Source organism: Balaenoptera physalus (assembly GCF_965194825.1).
Source record: "Balaenoptera physalus genome assembly, chromosome: 3".
Lineage (NCBI taxonomy): Eukaryota > Metazoa > Chordata > Mammalia > Artiodactyla > Balaenopteridae > Balaenoptera > Balaenoptera physalus.
The window spans coordinates 88,472,131-88,494,872 of record NC_138890.1 but is presented as its reverse complement, the minus strand read 5'-3'; positions in this window follow the sequence as shown (position 1 = coordinate 88,494,872).

Sequence of the window (22,742 nt, the reverse complement as noted above, 5' to 3'; positions counted from 1 at the left end):
TCCACCCCAGACGTTGCCAACAGACTCCAAAACTTCAGACTAATTTGGATCAAAATCTCTTGAAACTTCCTCCAGTAGCTACTTTGCATTTCCTACTGAAAACCCACTGGCCTTTCTTGATCATGCAGTTGTACTAGCATCCTCGTCCTTAACTCCTTGACCCCCACGCAGAAACACACACACGGGATCCCAAACTCTTATTTTTCCATTCATCCAGAAAGAAACTAGAATCACAGATGTTGTCTGTTGATAGAAACCCTATGGCTTTCTTTTGCAACGAAAAGCTGGTAGTTTTCTAATCTCTTGTTTAAGAAGAGACAGAGGGTCCTCCTCCCAACAGGAGTCACCAGAGCAGTGTGCCTTGACATCTTTGGGCTATCTAAGAACAACACCTTTGTACTCTTTTTAAGGGAAACTGTTTTTTAATCATAAAAGTAACATTATAGATAGAAAATGGTCAAATGGGTAAAAGAAAAAATATGTATTATGTATCATCTATAACCTCATTACTCTCACACAGGCACTGCTGTTAGTGGGGCAATTTCCTTCCAGCCTTTTTTCAAATGGGCATAATTTTATAAAATATACACATACATCTTTATTTGACATTATTTCCTAACATTTTTCATATCTCTACCTTCGTTTTCAATAAGCCCATTATTCTAATAATTACATAATGGAGTAGATGTATCATAACTTATGTAACCGTTCCCTGTCATGGGCATGCAGCTTGCACCCAACTCTCTTCCTTTCTCTGAAATAATAAACAATAAGAACTCTTATAAAGATTCATTTCATATTCAGAGTCACAGGGATTCAGAACTTTACTTTTTAAATGGATATTTTTCAACTAGTATGATTTTACTACACAAATAATACATTCACATGTTTTTTTAAAAAGCTAACCAGAGGGGGCAGAGTCAGGATTGCAGACTAGGAGGGCGCAGAATTCGTGTCTATGCACGACTAGGGCACCTACTAGGCAGCAGTGGGGGAACACGGACACCTAAGGGGGTGGGAGGAACCCACAGCAACCGGCTTGCGGGATCTTGGTTCCCAGGCCGGAAGTTGGGCCCGAGCTCCTGTGGTGTGAGCTCTGAGTCCAAACCACTGGACTAACAGAGAACCTCAAATCCCAAGGAATATTAATCAGAGTGGCCTCCCGGAGGTCCTAATTTCAGCACCAAGACCTGGCTGTATCCAACTGCCTGCAAACTGCAGTGCTGGACGGCTCAGGCCAAATAAGCAGTAAGACAGGAATACAACCACACCGATAAAAATTAAAAAAAAAAATTAAACGACAAAAAAATTTGTTACAGATGAAGGAGCAAGGTAAAAACCTACAAGACCAAGTAAATGAAGATGAAATAGGCAACCTACCTAAAAAAGAATTCAGAGTAATGACAGTAAAGATGATCCAAAATCTTGTAAACAGAATGGGAAAAATACAAGAAACATTTAAGAAGGATCTAGAAGAAATAAAGAGCAAACAAACAGTGATGAACAATACAATACATAAAATTAAACATACTCTAGAAGGAATCAATAGCAGAATAACTGAGGCAGAAGAACAGATAAGTGACCTGGAAAATAAAATAGTGGAAATAACTACTGCAGAGCAAATAAAGAAAAAAGAATGAAAAGAATTGAGGACAGTCTTAGAGACCTCTGGGACCATATTAAATGCACCAACATTTGAATTATAGGGGTCCCAGAAGAAGAAGAGAAAAAGAAAGGGACTGAGAAAATATTTGAAGAGATTGTAGATGAAAACTTCCCTAACATGGGAATGGAAATAGTCAAACAAGTCCAGGAAACACAGAAAGTCCCATACAAGATAAACCCAAAGAGAAACATGCCAAGACACATATTAATCAAAGTATCAAAAATTAAATACAAAGAAAAAATTTTAAAAGCAGCAAGGGAAAAACAACAAATTACATACAAGGGAATCCCCATAAGGTTAACAGCTGATTTTTCAGCAGAAACTCTACAAGCCAGAAGGGAGTGGCAGGACATATTTAAAGTGATGAAAGGGAAAAACCTACAACCAAGATTACTCTACCCGGCAAGGATCTCATTCAGATTTGACAGAGAAATTAAAACCTTTACAGACAAGCAAAAGCTAAGAGAATCAGCACCACCAAACCAGCTTTACAACAAATGCTAAAGGAACTTCTCTAGGCAGGAGACACAAGAGAAGGAAAAGGCCTAGAATAACAAACCCAAAACAATTAAGAAAATGGTAACAGGAACATACATATTGATAATTACCTGAAATGTAAATGGATTAAATGCTCCAACCAAAAGACATAGACTGGCTGAATGGATATAAAAACAAGACCCGTACATATGCTGTCTACAAGACCCACTTCACACCTAGGGACACATACAACCTGAAAGTGAGGGGATGGAAAAAGATATTCCATGCAAATGGAAATCAAAAGAAAGCTGGAGTAGCAATTCTCATATCAGACAAAATAGACTTTAAAACAAAGACTATTACAAGAGACAAAGAAGGACACTACATAATGATGAAGGGGTCAATCCAAGAAGAAGATATAACAATTGTAAATATTTATGCACCCAACATAGGAGCACCTCAATACACAAGGCAAATGCTAACAGCCATAAAAGGGGAAATCAACAGTAACACAATAATAGTAGGGGACTTTAAAACCCCACTTTCACCAATGGGCAGATCATCCAAAATGAAAATAAATAAGGAAACACAAGCTTTAAATTACACATTAAACAAGATGGACTTAACTGATATTTATAGGACATTCCATCCCAAAAAAACAGAAAATACTTTCTTCTCAAGTGCTCATGGAACATTCTCCAGGATAGACCATATCTTGGGTCACAAATCAAGCCTTGGTAAATTTAAGAAAATTGAACTCGTATCAAGTATCTTTTCTGACCACAATTCTATGAGGCTAGATATCAATTATAGGAAAAAATTCTAAAAAATACAAACACATGGAGGCTAAACAATACACTACTCAATAACCATGACATCACTGAAGAAATCAAAGAGGAAATCAGAAAATACCTAGAAACAAATGACAATGAAAACACGGTGGCCCAAAACCTATGGGATGCAGCAAAAGCAGTTCTAAGAAGGAAGTTTATATCAATACAATCCTACCTCAAGAAACAAGAAACAACTCAAATAAGCAATCTAACCTTACACCTAAAGCAATTAGAGAAAGAAGAACAAAGAAACCCCAAAGTTAGCAGAAGGAAAGAAATCATAAAGTTCAGATCAGAAATAAATGAAAAAGAAATGAAGGAAACAATAGCAAAGATCAATAAAACTAAAAGCTGGTTCTTTGAGAAGATAAACAACATTGATAATCCATTAGCCAGACTCATCAAGAAAAAAAGGGAGAAGACTCAAATCAACAGAATTAGAAATGAAAAAGCAGAAGTAACAACTGACACTGCAGAAACACAAAGGATCGTGAGAGATTACTACAAGCAACTATATGCCAATAAAATGGACAACCTGGAAGAAATGGACAAATTCTTAGAAAAGTACAGCCTTCCGAGACTGAACCAGGAAGAAATAGAAAATATAAACAAACCAACCACAAGCACTGAAATTGAAACGGTGACTAAAAATCTTCCAACAAACAAAAGCCCAGGAACAGATGGCTTCACAGGTGAATTCTATCAAACATTTAGAGAAGAGCTAACACCTATCCTTCTCAAACTCTTCCAAAATATAACAGAGGCAGAAACACTCCCAAACTCATTCTATGAGACCACCATCACCCTGATGCCAAAACCAGACAAAGATGTCACAAAAAAAATTACAGGCCAATATCACTGATGAATACAGATGCAAAACTCGTGAACAAAATACTAGCAAACAGAATCCAACAGCACATTAAAAGGATCATACACCATGATCAAGTGGGGTTTATCCAAGGAATGCAAGGAGTCTTCAATATAGGCAAATCAATCAATGTGATACACCATATTAACAAATTGAAGGATAAAAACCATATGATCATCTCAATAGATGCAGGATAAGCTGTTGACAAAATTCAATATCCATTTATGATAAAAACTCTCCAGAAAGTAGGCATAGAGGGAACCTACCTCAACATAATAAAGGTCATATATGACAAACCCACAGCCAACATCATTCTCAATGGTGAAAAACTGAAAGCATTTCCTCTAAGATCAGGAATAAGACATGGTTGCCCACTCTCACCACTATTATTCAATACTTTTGGATATTTTAGCCACAGCAATCAGAGAAGAAAAAGGAATAAAAGGAATCCAAGTCAGAAAAGAAGAAGTAAAACTGTCACTGTTTGCAAATGACATGATACTACACATAGAGAATCCTAAAGATGCTACCAGAAAACTCCTAGAGCTAATCAATGAATTTGGTAAAGTAGCAGGATACAAAATTAATGCACAGAAGTCTCTTGCATTCTTATACACTAATGATGAAAAATCTGAAAGAGAAATTAAGGAAACACTCCCATTTACCATTGCAATGAAAAGAATAAAATACCTAGGAGTAAACCTACCTAAGGAGACAAAAAACCTGTACGCAGAAAACTATGACACTGATGAAAGAAATTAAAGATGATACAAACAGATGGAGAAGTATACCATGTTCTTGGATTGGAAGAATCAACATTGTGAAAATGACTACACTACCCAAAGCAATCTACAGATTCAGTGCAATCCCTATCAAACTACCAATGACATTTTTCACAGAACTAGAACAAAAAATTGCACAATTTGTATGGAAACACAAAAGACCCCAAATAGCCAAAGCAATCTTGAGAAAGAAAAACGGAGCTGGAGGAATCAGGTTCCCTGACTTCAGACCATACTGCAAAGCTACAGTCATCAAGACAGTATGGTACTGGCACAAAAACAGAAATATGGATCAATGGAACAGGATAGAAAGCCCAGAGATAAATCTATGCACATATGGTCACCTTATCTTTGATAAAGGTGGCAAGAGTATACAATGGAGAAAAGACAGCCTCTTCAATAAGTGGTGCTGGGAAAACTGGACAGCTACATGTAAAAGAATGAAATTAGAACACTTCCTAACACCGTACACAAAAATAACTGAAAATGGATTAAAGACATAAATGTAAGGCCAGAAAGTATTAAACTCTTAGAGGAAAACATAGGCAGAACACTCTATGACATAAATCACAGCAAGATCCTTTTTGACTCACCTCCTAGAGAAATGGAAATAAAAACAAAAATAAACAAATGGGACCTAATGAAACTTAATAGCTTTTGCACAGCAAAGGAAACCATAAACAAGATGAAAAGACAACCCTCAGAATGGGAGAAAATATTTGCAAATGAAGCAACTGACAAAGGATTAATCTCTAAAATATACAAGCACTTCATGCAGCTCAATATCAACCCAATCCAAAAATGTACAGAAGACCTAAGTACACATTTCTCCAAAGAAGATATACAGATTGCCAACAAACACATGAAAGGATGCTCAACATCACTAATCATTAGAGAAATGCAAATCAAACTACAATGAGGTATTACCTCACACCAGTCAGAATGGCCATCACCAAAAAATCTACAAACAATAAATGCTGGAGAGGGTGTGGAGAAAAGGGAACCCTCTTGCACTGTTGGTAGGAATGTAAATTGATACAGCCACTATGGACAACAGTATGGAGGTTCCTTAAAAAACTAAAAATAGAACTACCATACGACCCAGCAATCCCAGTACTGGGCATATACCCTCAGAAAACCATAATTCAGAAGGAGTCATGTACCACAATGTTCATTGCAGCACTATTTACAATAGCCAGGACATGGAAGCAACCTAAGTCTCCATAGACAGATGAATGGATAAAGAAGATGTGGCACATATATACAATGGAATATTACTCAGCCATAAAAAGAAACGAAATTGAGTTATTTATAGTGAGGTAGATGGACCTAGAGTCATACAGAGTGAAGTAAGTCAGAAAGAGAAAAACAAATACCGTATGCTAACACATATACATGGAATCTAAAGGGAGGCATGGTTCTGATGAACCTAGGGGCAGGACAGGAATAAAGATGCAGACGTAGAGAATGGACTTGAGGACACGGGGAGGGGGAAGTGTGGGCTGGGACAAAGTGAGAGAGTAGCATTGACATGTACACACTACCAAGTGTGAAATAGATAGCTAGTGGGAAGCAGTTGCATAGCATAGGGAGATCAGCTTGGTGCTTTGTGACCACCTAGAGGGGTGGGATAGGGAGGGTGGGAGGGAGATGCAAGAGGGAGGGGATATGGGGATATATGTATGCATATAGCTGATACACTTTGTTATACAGCAGAAACTAACACAACATTGTAAAGCAATTATACTCCCAAAAAGATGTTTAAAAAAAAAAAAAAAGCTAACCAGAGAGCAGGGCATTAAACAATCTGTCTCCATGCCTGGCACTCACTCACTCCCCACTGCTATGTTTCTGTTGTTATTCTTCTGGTGACCTTCTAACATAACTTAAACAATATTTATGTGGCTTTAAATGTTTACATCTATGAGCTGGTGACTTCTGAATTTATACTGTCCTCTTGAGCAAGGATTCTATGTGCATCAGGGTCTAATGGATTCATTTTTATTTACTTTCTCTAACTTTTTTCACATCCTCTGGCTCATACTCAACTCTCTGTGTCTCTTGTTTCTGATGCCATTAATCTTCTGGATTCCTTACTTGTGTTTTTCTGGAATACAACCTCAAATAATTTTTTCAGATGAATGTATGGGGGGCCGGTAATCTTTACAAGTGCTTTCAGGTTAAAAAATGTACCCCAAACTCCCCCCGGCCACACACATACTTGATTGACAGTTCAGCTGAAAACACAACTCTAGGACTAAATTCCTTTTAAATTCCTTTTTCCTCAGGACTCCGAAGACAGTCTTTTAAGGACAGATGTCATATTGGTGCTGAAAACTCTGATATGGCAACAGTCAGACTCTTTTTCCTTTGGATCCCGGGCACTCACTTTATAGCAGGGTTTCTCAACCTCAGCACTATTGACATCTAGGGTCCAATAATTCTTAGTTGTGGGGTCTGCCCTGTACATTGTGGAATGTTTAACAGCATCCCCGTCCTCAACCCACTGGATACAATTACGGTTGAATAAATGCAATAACAGAACAAGTCACAGGAGTGTTAGAGCACAGATGAGGGTTTCATCCATGGTGGCAGCAGGGAGGTTAGGGAGCTGTCGGGTGATATTCGAACTGGGTCTGAAAGAAGGAGAAGAGGGAGTGAGCCAGGCAGAGACTGGGAGATCATGTTCCTGGCAGGGTGAACAGCAGCACAAATACATGGAGGCCTGAAATCAAACATCGCACCCAGGAGACCTGAAGCAGAGTTGTGTGATGGGGGCCTGATGGAGAGGAGGTAAAGGGACAAGGAGGGAAAGGCAGAGAGGGCCAACTCCTCGGGAGGGTGCTACATTCTAGGAAAAAGAAATGTTCATCCAGACTTCGGGCTGCAGATGACAGCAAAACCATCACTCTCTCCTCCCCTCCCTTCCATCCCACCCTATTTCCTTCCCTCTCTCTGTCTCTTGGCTCAGATTTCCTTGATCTTGGTCATTCTCACGTAGTCGATCCTCAAGTGATGGGTCACTGGGGATTAATGATTTTAGAAAGAAATGGATGCCACTTTCCTCACAGCTCCAGCAAAAGTTCCCGGGGGAAAATCTGGATGAGCTCTGCTGGGGTTGGTCGGGCATCTATGACCCAGTCAGCAGGGACGGGGTAACCTGGGGCAGACCTGGGTCATGTGCCCACCCCCTAAGCTGGGGGGTAGGAGATGCTGAAAGGCAAAAAGCATATCTCCTCTATAGGGAACTCTTGAAGGGATTTTAGAATGATGATTGCTGGCAACAGTGTAGAAAGTGGCTGCAAGGGAGGGAACAGCAGCTAGAAAGACGGATTGGAAAGTCTTGTAAGGTCCAGGAATGAGCAGATGAGGGCTGTAGGCTAGAGGGAAAATGTCACGCTGAAGAGATGTTTAGGAAGAAGAATAAGCACAAGGTGAGGAGTGCTTGAGTGTGGGTGTGAAGAGGGGGGTGTCTAGGTTGACAGGCTGATTTCTGATTTGGGAGAGGGTATCCCCTGGCAAAGTCACAGCAGACAGACCTTTGTGCCCTGGAGCATTTTGGAGCTGAAAAACTTCAGGGGCTGAGAGAAAACACATCTGATAAAGCAGAGAGAAAAGGATCTGAAAAGTGCTGGGGGATTTTTATTCCCTTTTTCACATTCCCTGCTTTTCTAATATAAATGTAAATTTTTTTAGCAAGAAAAAGGAGGGCTCTGACTAATTGGATCAGTGTGTATTAATGATGCATTAGTGAAAAATTCACTGCAGTCCTCACAGTCTTCAAGCAGAAGGTAAGTGTGGAATATAATTTTTCATGATAATAATAAGATCTATTAAAGACGACGAGTCCTCAGCACCACTCTTGCTAGAAATTGAATCAGGAGTAAAGTACTTGACAAACTGTCTGCCGGGGGTTGACAAACAGGCGGCCTCTGTGGCCAAACAGCATGGCTGTGCAGAGGCTGGGCTAAGGAAAGTGTCTGAGTGTGCTAGGGATGCCATAACAAAATACCTCAAACTGGGTGGCTTAAACAACGAAATTTACTTTCTCACTGTTCTGAAAGCTAGACGTCCAAGATCAAGGTTCTGGTCCATTTGGTTTCTGGCGAGAGCTCTCTTCCTGGCTTGCAGTTGGCCATCTTCTTGCTGTGTCCTCACATGGCCTTTCAGTGGTGGGGGGAGAGGGAGCTCTGGCGTCTCTTCCTCTTAGAAAGACACCAGTTCTATTCGATTAGAGCCCCACCCTTATGACCTCACTTAACCTTTATTGTCTCCTTACAGCCCCATCTCCAAGTACAGTCACACTGGGGTAAGGCTCCAACATGAATTTTGCTGAAGATACGATTCAGTCTGTAACAGGAAGTCTGCCACAATACAAGTAGTTTTCACTGGAGGCTGCCTCATGTCTAGAATTTCTGAGATTACCTGAGCTGAAATAGAAGGTGACAGCCGAGTGGCTATAACTAATATGATACCCAGTGCTTTTCCATCCTGTTTCAAGGCTGCCTTGCTATTCGTTGTGCAGCCTCGGGGACAGAGAGCAGAGGTGGCCAGAATTTTCTCTGAAGCCCCCTGCCACTCCCAAAACCCAGATCCAGAGCCTTGAACATTTATGACATGGGGAAGTGGAAATGGGGCCACCGTGGGCCAGACAACAACCTTGGGGTAGCAAAGGCCTGGAACTGAGAACCGGAGGTTTTTCTAGGAACACATTCTTCAATCTTGCTGCAGCTCAGGTTTCTCATATATAGGATGATGCTAATGATGCCAGTTTCACAGGGTGGTCAGCACATTAGATAAAATGATGCATGTAAACAGCTGGCCTTTGAGAATTCATGCTTTTGGTTTTCTATTTTGGTACAATGGGACCTATTCCAAGGGCTTTTACTCTCCTTGCCTAAAAAATAAACCTTCCTCCACAGGACAGAGAGCCAATAGAGAGATTCTGCCAGTTGCTAATTTCCTCTTTTCTAATTACACCCTCAAGTGCCTGGGAAGTAGAATGGAGCCATCAGACACATTTTGAGGTGGACATGGACCAAAACATGAACTTGTACCAAAACACCATTTCCAGGTTGACCTCACATTCTGTCTAGTAGACCACACTGGCATTGTAAGAGCCAAGACCAATGATGCCCTAGACGGCTGGGCATTTCCCTCCACCAGTATACAGTTACCCTGGTGAAAGTCTGCAGGTCCCTTAGAGAAGGCTAAAAGGGAGATTTAGAGGACATTTTTGTGACTTTGTCATCAGGTCCTTCCTCAAGGTTATGCCACACCCCTTCACTCAGGGAGTTTCAGATCTGCAAACCATCTCAGGCTTGGGAATCAGGGGAGGGGGCCTGATCCTCTATGATAATTCAAGCTAGCTTTTATTCTGAGGCGCAGACTTTTTTCAGCTCCACAGTTTCAGGAGTGCCTTAGTGGGCCACCCATCCATCCTAGTTCTAGGGACTCTGTGACTAGTCAGTCACCAACAAAGTTCCTTGAGGATCAAACCATTCTGATATGCCATCTGGCCATTTGCCCATGACAGAAACAATGCCAACCTTGCCCCTGGCAGATAACTGCTGCTCCTTGCCCTCTCCTACCCAGGAATCTAAACATCCACACTGAAACCAAGGAGGCTATTTCAATGTCAGCATCTCCACCTTCATCCTGGTCCTCGGAGGATAGCCATCTCTGAACTTTTCAAAGTTGTGAGCTGTCATAGCTCAGATTACCTAGAATCAGAGCCTGGCCAGGGTTTATTTGTGAAAATAATTTATTGGTGAGTGGTCTCAGGAGAAGGGAAGTGAGAGAAGCAGGATAGAGCAGGGGAAGAAAACTAAACAAGGAGGTCTTGGCTGGACACTAGTTTCAGCCTGGTCCCCAGTGCTGAAGTATGGATTGCACCACAGAGCTGGTAGCACCCGGGGGCAAAGGAGACCTGCCTTAGATTCTTTGTGTCCGTCAGTCTTTGGCCTCTGCCTGCTTAGGAGAGCAATGGGAGTGGTGTAAGCTCTCAGTCGAATGGCTTCTGTTTGGTGGAAGGGAATTCTATGGAGAAGGCAGTAGCCAGGACTCAGAGCAGCTGACGATAGATGTTCCAGCCTCATGAAGGGGATTTGGCACCAACAGTATCCACCATGCAAACATTCCCTTACCCATGTATCACTCAACACCGTGGTGAAGGAGGTGTCCTGTGGATCTTTCAGGGGACATAGGGGCAAGTAAGCCAGTAGCACATGATTAAGTTACTGTAACATTTCTTCCTATATCCCCAAGTCTTTGAAATCCTTCTTCTACATTACCCCAAGGAAGTTCTGACGTCTCACCTTTGCTTACTGTCGACCTAGACCACTACACTAAGTGGAAGGAAGGGAGGCAGTGTTCCAAACAGAGGAAACAACGACTGTACAAAGACTCCGACCCAGCACAGAGCATGGCAAGTTCAAGGACACGGAAGAAGTTCAGACAACCGGTGTGAAGAGAGTGAGGGAGGAATGACCAAAGACAAGTTAGAGAGGTAAGTGGAGGCCATGTGATATGCGGGCTGGGGTGTAGTGAAGGAGCTGAACTTTATAGAGCAGCAACAAGGGTTCTGACCATGGAAACAGCATGATCACACTTTGTCTTCAGAAAATTTCACTGCGGCTATGTGTCAAGATTGGGAGTGGGTTGAAGGAGAGCAAGAGTGATCGAGGGGCACACAGTTTGGGGGCTGTTGGGGTCGTCCACACAGCAGACGATGGGACATTGGGCTTAGGTGTTACTGGTGGCAATGGAGAGAGGGATTAGATCCGAGAGATTGTTAGGACTGTAGTTTTCAAACTATGGGTCTTGACTGATTAGTGGGCATAAATTTAGTCATGACTAGAATTGTTTTAATGAAATAGAACTAAATAAAAACTACCAGAGGGGAGTTTTACCCAGTTTTCCTGGGTAGCTCCCATGTATACAGGAGGTGTAAATGTTAATAAACTTGTTTTTTTCTCCTGTTAAAGAAAATAAATAGATAAATAAATAAAAATAAATGCTACCAGAGGACTTTGCGTCTAAGATGGGTAGGTACTGCTTCCTGAAACGGTTGTTTCAGGTATGTGTGTGTGTGTGATTGTGTTGTATGGTACGCTGAGTTGCCACATACAATGCATGCCTTCCTGTGGGCCACAAGGTGCGTTTGAAACCACAGATGCAGAAGCAAGACCTACTGAATTTGATGACTGATGGGATGCGTAGACGGACGGAGGGGCAGGAGCTGGGAGTGACTCCGTTTTCAGGTGCCACCTCCCCCAACTGGGGAGTAGAAGTCACTGAGGTAGGGATGGACACTACTGAATGAGGAGATGGGATAAACAATGTTTCTTTATCATTTTAGGTGGACCAAAATAGGTTACAAACCCTGTGGGGCTGGAGGGTCCTTGGGATACACAGTGCTCCCAAACAAGGCCTCTTGGCGGGAGTAAGCTGGCTCCTCTGCAGCATTTCCTGCCTGTCAGAAAAGGTATCAGCAGCCGCTAGGCTGTGGGCAAGGTCTCGGACCTGGGCCTGGACCCTAGTCCCCTCCCAGAGGCATCTCCTGCGCGGGTGTGGAGTGGCCCACACGCCCATAACAGACTCTGCAAGGGAGGCTGTCCGCGGAGTCGGCGCCGGGATTTCGGCCTCGTATAACTCACAGCCTGCTCCTGGGGTGATGGATGGCCTCTGCGCGGCTGGCCATTGATCCGGATCCGCGAGAAGGAGTAAAACATCAGGGGCCACAACAGTTACATCGCGCGCTGACACGTGCCTGCCGGGCTGCGCCAAGGCCCGCGGGACTGTGCCCGCGACATCGGCGAGGCAGCTCACGGCTCAACTGCTCCTTCTCTCGCCCCTTCGTAAATTGCCTTTGTCAGCTTCTCCTAGCGGAAGCTACTCTCTCCATCAATCAGAACCAATGGCCTGTTGGAATGAAAAATCCCCCTTCCCAGCCAGCTGAAGAAAAGGGTTTCAGGCCTGGGCGCTCCCTCTTGGCTCTCAGGCACCACCAACGCGCTCCCACACCCAGTGCTGGGCTGTCGGGCCCCAGCCCCACCCCGTACGTACACACACACACACACACACACACACACACACACACACACACACACACACACACACATCCTGCCTGCAGCCCCCCATGGCCGGGCTCTCATCTCCTACCTAACGGTTTTGGTGCCTGAGCAGAATTCAGATTTTGTCCCTTGATTGTAGGGATCAGACCTGCCCAATTTCTAGTCCTAATAAAGACAGTATCTACTTATATGATTTTAGCGCTTTATGTATCCATTAAATGTTTCACTAAGCCTTCCTTTATGAAACACATGCTAAATGCCTGCCTTCTGGAGGCAAGAGATTTCCAAGATGGTTACACATAGATTATCTTGGAAAAGTTACAGCATAAGGTGATGAGAGGAGGCCCTGAGGCCAGGCTGTGCAGGGCTCGGTTCTGCTTTGCTACTACTACTGGCTGGCTGTACAGCTGTGGGCAAGTAAGTCACTTAACCCGTAATTTCTGTAAAAGGAGGATCATGTGGGTACCTATCTCACAGGAGGGATATGAGGACTAGAAGAACCGATAGATGTCTTACAACACTGCCTGGAACGTGGTAGGTGACATGTCAGTGACACCTATTACTATCATCACTGTCATCAACAACACCATCATCATCACCATGTTCATCAATATCTGAGTCATCCTGTGAGAAAAGGAGATTAAGCATTATTATGCCCATTTTCTAGACGGAGAAACTGAGCCTCAAAAACTTAAAGTTGTTAAGTGACTAACTCACAGCTCTGATGTCCGCAAGTATGTCCCAGCTCCAAACCTAATGCTCTTTCCACCTCAGTTACGTAGGTCTATAGAGTTAAGAAGTCTCTTTTACGCACTTTATTACAATTCTAAGAAAGCTTCCAGAGCTCCCCACTCCCAATATGATTTGAACATCCTTCTCTATGCACCCTCTCCTCCTTGTGGGCAGGATAAAGCACGCCCCCCCCCGACCCAAATGAGACTCCCGTTGGGGTGTCTCCAACGACATGGCTTCCAAAGGCTGCTGCCATCTGTCACCAGGGGAATGGCGGGGGGCAGAGGAAGTGCCACTGTCCTGAGGGCCACCACCACCATCCCTTTATGTCACCTGGGAACAAGTGTGCCCTGGAAAAGGTAGTCATCCAGTAGGCTGAGAATCGTTTCCCAGGTTGCTGGTGATACACAGATCTAGGGGTGTTAACTTCAGTCCTCGTCTTCCAGCGGCTGGCCGGCCACCAGCACTGCAGGCCGCACTGCTCCACAGCCAGTGAGAGAAGTGGCTTGGCTTCTGCCTTCTGTTTGGCTGGAGGTGGGAGCACAGTGCGGACCCCAGGAGATCACTTGATGGGGGAGCTGTTCAACAAGGTCCACACTGACACGGGGCTCCCGGGGCCCCCCCCTGCCCACGGGGGATTTGCTCCCAGCTCCTGAATGTCGCCTTGTCTGGACAGACAGCCCAGTCTGCCCTGCAGCACCCTCACCTAGGCCCCTCGTTGCTGCCTCCCTTCCTCTCTGTCGTCTCTCTGACATGGTCCCATGTCTCCAACAGCCAGCCCCAGCTTCCCGAGGGCTCTCTGTGGTCAGCACTTCTGGTTCTGGCTCCTGACTGGATGTCACCCCCTCCCTACCCCAGCCTCGGGCCCAGTGGGCTTCCTCACTCCTCCAGGAAGTGGTAGCCTTTCTTCAAGGGTCCTCCTGCCTAACTGCACTGAACAATGATGGCCCACAGAGCTGCTTTCTGCTTGTGGCTTCCCTCTGCTGCTATTAGCCGTCCATCTCCTTTCATGCCTGTCTCCTGAGTGACAGAGCTAATCAATCTCCACTAGCCCACCTCGGAGGCATTAATGCAGTTGATTGCCTACTGACAACAGCTGGTGGAAATACATGAGTCTCCTGTTACGAGGGAGGTGGGAGAATGTTTATGTAAACAGAGTAGCTCAAAATTTTAACCTAGCAGAAGAATGGATGCCAGTATTGGAAGTTGGAATGAAAACCCTTATCTGTACTTACAACATGCATCTTCCTGCCTTTTATACAAATTCTTCCTAAGAAATTCTGTGTCTCACACTGCTAGAATCCTGAATATTCCAAAAGCAAAACAGCAGCAACCCAAGCAAGAAAAGGGCATTTGCTGTAATTTACACTCAACTGCTGGGGCGCTCATTAAATATGCTTGTTGTTGTGTGCTGTGAAGGCTAAACCCGTAGAGGGCAGAGGTTCCTTCATGAGACACTAAAAACACTCAGACAAGGCTCAGGAGCTCATTTCCAAGCTCCTCAAGGTTAATGGAGGTGCCCCAAGAGCTTCTGCTTACTGTTGAGGGAGGTTGGAGTGTGCTGGGAAGATAGTGCTGTTTGTGACGTGATGGGTTAGCTCTTCTGCATCTACAGTCCTCTCTGCAGCTTTAGAGGTGGATTTGGTGGTGGTCGCAGTGAGCAGAGGAGGGGACATGGCTGCTCTCGCCTGTGCACATAGAGAAACATGTCCACAAGCACAGCTGTGCAAGCACACACTCTGGAGAGGCCACACACGGGGCAAATGCCTGAGGATGTCTCCCCGAGCGCAGGCAAAATCACTGCATGTCTGGGGTCAGTGAAGACTGGACGAACAGTGGCGTGGAGAAGGGGGATGGTAACTGTGGACTCAGTACTCATGAAGACTCAGAAGTTTTGGGTCCAGGAATTTTCGAACCTCTCTCCCACCTGCATTCAAATAAGGAGGTCCTTTGTAAAACCAAGTGCTACGCTTGCAAAACGTTTTGTTGTGGTTGGCATTAAACCCACAAAGAAACAACCTAGTAAAGTCCCCCCCGATTTACCTGTTTGTTTATTTTTTGCCGTATCCATCCCAATTCTTCTATTAGAATAAAATGTTATTGTTTTAGGTTTTATCAACCTTGGAGCTGCCTCTGTTCTCTGGACCAAACCAAGCTGACTCTGGTTTTACTGCCATGAGCTAGAAGTCACAGGACACTGAGAGAGAGATACTGTCCATGTGCTTTCCACATTCTTCATTCCCTGTCAGATGCCCTGTCATGTCCAGATTGAGTATCTACTCTGTTCCCGGCTTCCTGCCCTCAGTGAGACTCTTCACCTGTGTAATCAGGGCCCCCAGCACTGGTGCCGCTTCTTCAACAGTGGGGGGGCTGTGGGAGGGAAAGACCCAGGGGGTTGCCCACATCTTCAGCCGGCTCACTGCAGGTCTGCAGGCGCTCTGTTCCAAGGCAGGAGGCGGAGTGACCCACATTTTCCCGGTGCCCTCAGGTCTCAGCTGTGGACCCACGTCCATACGCAGTCTCAGCTCTCCAACCTTCTCTGGGACAGCTATGGGCAGGGTTTCCCCTGTTCTTTAATGGGGACATAAAAAGTAAGGGAATTTACAGCTGTCACCTCTGTCTACCCATTCTGTGGTGAGGTGCCCTGTCCTCAGGGAAGAGAGAGCACGGGCCTGGGTGTATTTTGCTTCAAGAAGAGGGAGAGAATTCCCAATGTATCAATCCCGTCAGCTTCCCAGAGGACGTGCCTCGGGTGTCAGGTCCCTGTGGAGGAATTGTCCTGAGACCCCTGTGGCACGGCAGCTGAGTGACAGGTTTCTTGATACCAGAACGCTTTCTCTTTCTCGACACATTTGCTCCCAGCAGAAATCACTTCAGAGCAGAACATGGAGCCACAGATCCAACACTGAAGCTTCAGTGTAAAGCTGTGTTGAATTCTACTGTACAGTGTCCAAGGGGGTAGAGACACTCTTTGCCTGGGACGGAAATCCTGCCACTTTCTCATTACCAGGTTTCCCCAAACGACAGCAAAAGTTCCTGATTTATAAACACTTTCTCTTTCTCCATAGCCCCTCGCTGAGCTATTTTTGGCCACTTGCTGAGGAACGGAAGCAAAATTACATTAGAACCAACCATTAGTTTACTGATGCTGAGAAGGTTTGTTAATCAATTCAGACTTTTTCCTTTCTTGATCAATACAGATCTGGCTTGTCCTGCGAACAGTTACCCAATTACCCGCCTTCTAATCGCAGCCTCTACATCCTTTAACAATTCAGCTGGTTTCACTGATCATGTAACAGCTAAATTGGCACCGGGTCTCTTGCAGAACAGATTTAATCTGGCCTGCATTTGATTAAAACGCCTCACCAAAACCAGTGCCAGATGTGATTTTATCACTTGTTACAGTGCCCTCAGGAGTTTCCACAGCACAACATGTAACAAGGCCTAGCATGGGGAAATTGAAGTTATAAGTCCACTCACCAGTCCTTGGAGGCCCCCAAATATACGACGGGATAAATGTGTCCCAGAAACACCGAATTCCTGGTCCTCACCTCCTTGAGAAAAATTTCTAGAAGTGGAATTCTCAAGTCAAAGGGGCAGTTCCTTACACATCTGATGATCTGTTGACTGCAGAACAAAAATATCAGAATATAAATATCACCAAAATATAACTATGGGAAAATAGTGTTCCCTTTGTAAATTGATTTAATAAAAGATAAATTTTGTGAGAATCACAGTATGATACACTAATAATTTTATAGAAATCTTTAAAACAATTCCTATGTCCTCAAGCATTTGTGTTGCTAAAATTTACTTAACAAATCTCTCATATTGTGAAAAGTTTTTAATTAAAATGCAACTGTAGACTGCAATTCATTCATACAGAGTAATCACTTACCCTGTCCTTGGGGATTAAATAATGAAGCTAAAGGCTTTCTAATTACCAAAGGAAAATAATCTGTTATCTGTGTCATTAGTTTTCACCTCAACCTTGCAAAAGGAGAAAATGCAATTAATTCATTTGCAATAAGAATCCTAAAACTGTAAGTAGAAACCCAAAATATATCCAGTATTTTATAATGTGTGATGTAAATATAAATTATTTATAAATGGATTACATTGTACTTGCAACAGAGGAACAATGAACTCCTTGTCCAGGATGAGGCAAGTAAGGAACACGGTGACTAATTGTAAGATGCCTTAGAAGCCATGGAGGAAAGTTAGGGTCAGGATTCCTGCCATGACTCCACATAAACTATCTAGGCAGCTGTGCAAAGGGAGCTCAAACCCAAAATATGTGCTCAAAAATATAGAAATATAAAATATTTAAAAATATAAAAATGTTTTTTAAAATCTGCTTTCTCACCTGAGAGGAGAGAATCAAGTTCGTTGTTATGGAATAATGCTTTATAGTCTTGTTTAAATAATATTAGAGTTGGATTCAGATGAAATGCCTGCAGTTCCTTATCTGAAACCAGAAATAATAACAACAATAACAACACACCGTTAATATTTACAGAATTACAATATTATTTACAAAAAAACCATTCGGTGACAATTTTCTTCCTGTAAGTCAGTACTATACAATAAAGTGGAGGCAAATATAAGGGCAACAGATTAAAAAGAATACCTGCAAAAAACAAATCGTGGGATTTCTAGATTTTACCTTTCTAAATCAGTCATACTGCTCTGAGAAAAACTACCCTAAAACTATGGACACTGGAACCTGGAGCTTCACAGAACAGGAACCAAGATGGGAAATCTTCAGTTTGCTGGCGGCCACACTTTTCTGGCTATTTCCCAAATACCAGAAACCCACCCTGTCTTGCTAGGTTAAGCAAGATCCAGCTTGTCATTTTCTAGGACATCGTGTGAAGTACATTCTTGGATGGAATTGCCATTAATAGAACATCTCTAGGAGTCCACAAGAGACTCTGCTTTTCCTTCCTTCTCCAGGCCCTTCACGATTGCCTTAACCCTAGTTCCATCGTTCCTTCTGACAAGGGAATTTGACTGAAGACTATCAATATGGCCAAGCACCTCAGCTATTCTCAGGGGACAAATTGGCAGGTTCTCCCCTGTTTTGACTTGGTTTTAGCTATTGCTTTCTGAGGGAGCAGAATAGCTTTATCCTTTCTTCTGAGGAAATGTCTGAAACTGTTTCTGTTGTAAAGTACTAGGTGGTGCTATCTTTCAAGGTTGAGAGCACCTTCAAACTGGGTGGAAGTGGGACCATTGAGTGCTTGCCTAAATTGTCCCCAGGCCCCCAGATTGGCATATAACCTGGGGGCCCTCAATTGAAAATAACACTTTTTGTGGAGATGACGCTGAGAAAGAGTAAAGGTGATTATTGAAGTGTTTCCTGCTAATGAGGAATTGGAGCCAGCTTCCCCTGGGTCTGTCATGTCACGTAGTGGGTGCCTAGGCCTGGCACACAGTAGGTCCTCAAAGAGTGTTCCCTGGATAAGTCTATAGTGCAGAAGAGTTGGGCTTTTACTGCCATTTCTGATAATAGTCTCTCGGGGTCAGGCCAGGGCACCTAGGGACCAGGGCTCCTAGGAACCAGGGTGGCTATAGACCCAGGCTAGTCTACTCAACACCATTTGGAAGGGTCTATTCACTACAAGGTTCCCGTGTCCAGTGGGGCTTAGGAATCTTCTTACTGTTTACATTCTTCCTCCTATGCCACTACCTCTTCCTTTATCTGTCCCCACTTCACTCCAGTTTGCTTCCCCTCCCAATCTCAGCTTGCTTAGTCTCCTCTCCCTTAATGCAGCCAAAAATCATAGACATGAAGAGACGAAAGAAGCATTTGTGATTTTCTATTCCAGTGCTTTCATTTTACCCATGAAGAAATCAAGGATTGGACAAATTACATGATTTGCTCAAAGCCACATAGCTGGTAAGTAATAGTTATGATAGTTAACACTTGAGTGTTTACTGTGCGCCAGACACTGTTAAGTGATTTACAGCTGTCACTTAAGCTTTACAACGACCTGTGATGTAGGTACTTGTGGCGGGTCAACTTGACTAGGCTACAGTCAAGCATAGCACAATTAAATGCTAACCTATGTGTTGCTATGAAGACATTTGTAGATTTAATTAAAGTCCATCATCAGTTGGCTTTAGTAAAGGAGATTGTCTTGGAAAATCGGGATGGGTTTAAAAGCAGAGGTTTCCATGGCTATGTGTGTGAAGCCTTTTGTTGGAGGCTAGATTTGAAGGAAACTTCTGAGCCCCAGCTCAGCCCTAGAAGCCAGGGATGGTGGTTCCTTCCTCCTTCCTGTTCACCTGGAAGCAAGGGTGCTGGGCTTTCACCAGAAAGGGTAATACTCTCCCCCTGCAGTTTGGGGTGGGGGGTAGTCACAGTGGACTGGCATCTAACTATCAAATTGAAATGGCAAAATATGACTGCTCTGCTGGTAGAAGGAGGGGTGAGGCGCAGCTACAAAGGAAAGGCCTAATCCTGCAGCGCCTACCCACCAGGCTTCCCATGGACCAGCCGTGAGCCGTGGGCAGAGGCAACTTCAGGCCTGCTCAAGAGGGCCACCTGGAGGGGCAAAGTTCCCTCAGGATAACGAAGCTACAGGTGAACCTCCGAAGTTCAAGGCACATCATGAGAATAAATCACCCACATCAAGGGGACTGCAAGGGGCAGTTCCAGGCAAAGGGGTCAGGGAGGAAGGGTCTCTAGCCCCCATGAGAGAGTCAGCAATAATACATGCCAGGCTATGTACGAGAGGGTGACACTCGTAACAGTAAGTTATGGCCCAAGTTTGGTGCGGGGAGATGCCTCAGTTTTAAATCAAGTTCATAGTTTTGATTATTACAGGGACTGGGCTTGTAATTTCTAAATACTGTGCCAAAATTTAGAATACCTGGAGGATTTGTATGACATGAGAGTGACCAGGAAATTCATGTCATACCCAGCTCCAGGGAAGGAATTGGCCCTACCAACTAAATTTAAATGGAAACAGAAAAAAGTTTTTGTTTTTTTAATACAATGAGACACTTGTATGAGACAAGTCTGCTCTATGTACCATTTACATGAGTTGAACATTTCCATAAAGTTTGCCACCCTCAATGCCCTAGAACTGGACACCTTCTTCTCCAGAGAACGTAGCACTGTTTTATCTTCTCTGAGGGTTCTTTGCAGTCTTAGGTGCTTGAGCTGCAAACTCAGATATCTGTGTCTTTCTTTGAAGTTACTCATTATCTTGTGAGTGACTCTGTTGATTGTCATTATGAAAGGAGAAAACTGCAAGCAAACAACTCATTCTTATTTATCCTTCTACTTCTGACAAATCATTAGTCTTTGCAAATTCTTCAGCTGTCATACTTCTCAACCATTGCTACATTTTAAGCCTCCTAATTTCAAATTTTATTTTTAAGCCCCCAATTCTGAAATCAGTACTTCTCTACTCTGCAGGATCTGGCGCCACAGTGGGTCTTAACATATATTGCTTTTACTCTGTTCCATGAGGAGGTAAGAGAGTGGGAGTTTTTTTTTTTATTATTAACACACACATACCCACACATTTAAAGGGAGATTTTTATGTATTTGTACTCAAGCATAGAAGATTATGAACGAAGAATGCTACTCTCCAAAGCTGTAACTCCAAATAAAATTTACTTGTGGACGTACCTCAGATGTTTGGGTCTCATCTCCCTCAAAATTTGTTCTTCCCTTTCCTTCCTTTTCTCTCTCTCTTCCTTCTTTCTCTCCTTCTAAAGTAAGCCTCTGTTGTAATGTGAGAAGTTACGTATCTTTTCCTTTCCTCTATGCAAGAACACTTCTGCCCATCTCCTGTGATGATGCACCTATCCCACAAATGGAAGTTTCACAGGATCACTTGCTGAGAAGGATGGGCTCCCCCTCTCTAATCCATAAAGGGAGATTAATTGTCAAATGTGTGAACACAGCGAACCAGGCAGAGCTGCTGTCAGACCAGTGATCTTGCATCTTCAGTGTGCACCGTTTTAAATACCTTGTCTCACTCACCTTCGTGAAAGACTGAAAGAAAGATAAAGTAAGACAAACCCCAAATCTTACAGAAGGCAAAATAGTTTTCTATTAACTTAAGCAGCAAAAGAAAGCAATTGTACAGGGTTGTATATTTGGAAAAGCCTCTTTGCATTTAAATATTGTGCTACCTACAAATATAACCAGCAAAACTGAATTTAGGTTAAATAGATAAGATGCAACATCTAACTGAAGGGTTACAATGCATGAAAAATGCGTATTCATTAGGAGATTACAGTTATAATCTCTGCTTGTTATGAGAAGATAACACAAAGGTGCAGATAAGAAATGCGATGCCCAGAGCCACATAGAGATTTACATGCAATCATCCTTTTGGAATTCCACTAAATTCTCCCAAATTGCCTCCTTTCTAAGAAAATTGTGTTGCTGTTTACAGGAGCTCTTTTCTCCTCTTGACATTTCCCTGTTGGCAATCACTGTCACAGACTATTACATTTTCCTCCCTCGACTCAAGTCCAGGTCAGAGGCAGGATGGAAATAAGTGACACAGTCATTCAAGACAAAATTTCCGGCTGAGTTTCCTGGCTCACAGCAACCTAAGAATATCTGTGACCCTAAAAAGTGACATTCGACTCTTGACCAAATACCCCCATTTCCATTCATTTTGAGTTTTCCCAGGTTTTTCAGTCTATGACACGAATGACCACGTGAGTAGGTGGAACTCACTACAAAGAACGTGAAACAAGCCGATTTTCACGTTGTCCACAGCCAACCTGGAGTCACCCTGAAAGATGCCATCCAGTACAAGCATTGCACGTGTTGCCATGAGGACACAGGCTCCATGGGTAAAGGGACTAAGGAACCGGCAGTTTTCTGGGCGGAGCTGGAGCTGGAACCCCGGTCAGCAGTTCTCCCGGCACCCTCCCTAGACTGGCTCAGTTTGCCGGTCGGAGGTTTTGTGGACACACAGCCTCAGGAATCTCAGGAGCCCTTGGAGCACCCAACCCACCTCTGCTAAGGTGGGGAACCGTCTAGAAAGACAATCGTGAGAGGAGAGCGTCTCTGAGGGCCCCAGTCAGTGCTCCATATCCACTCTAGAAAGGGGGTCTCCCCTTACCTTCTCTCTCTGACTCCCCCGAGGCGGGAATTGATCCAGTAACTCTCCTGCCACTGTCTGGCTATCCACCCCACCCCCAAATCTTCAGTTTTTATTAAGGCAAGTTTACTGAAGTATAATTTGCACACAGTAAAGTTCACTCCACTCCCACTCCCAGCTCCTGGCGAATTCTGATCTGCCTTCTGTTCCTATAATTTTGCCTTTTTCA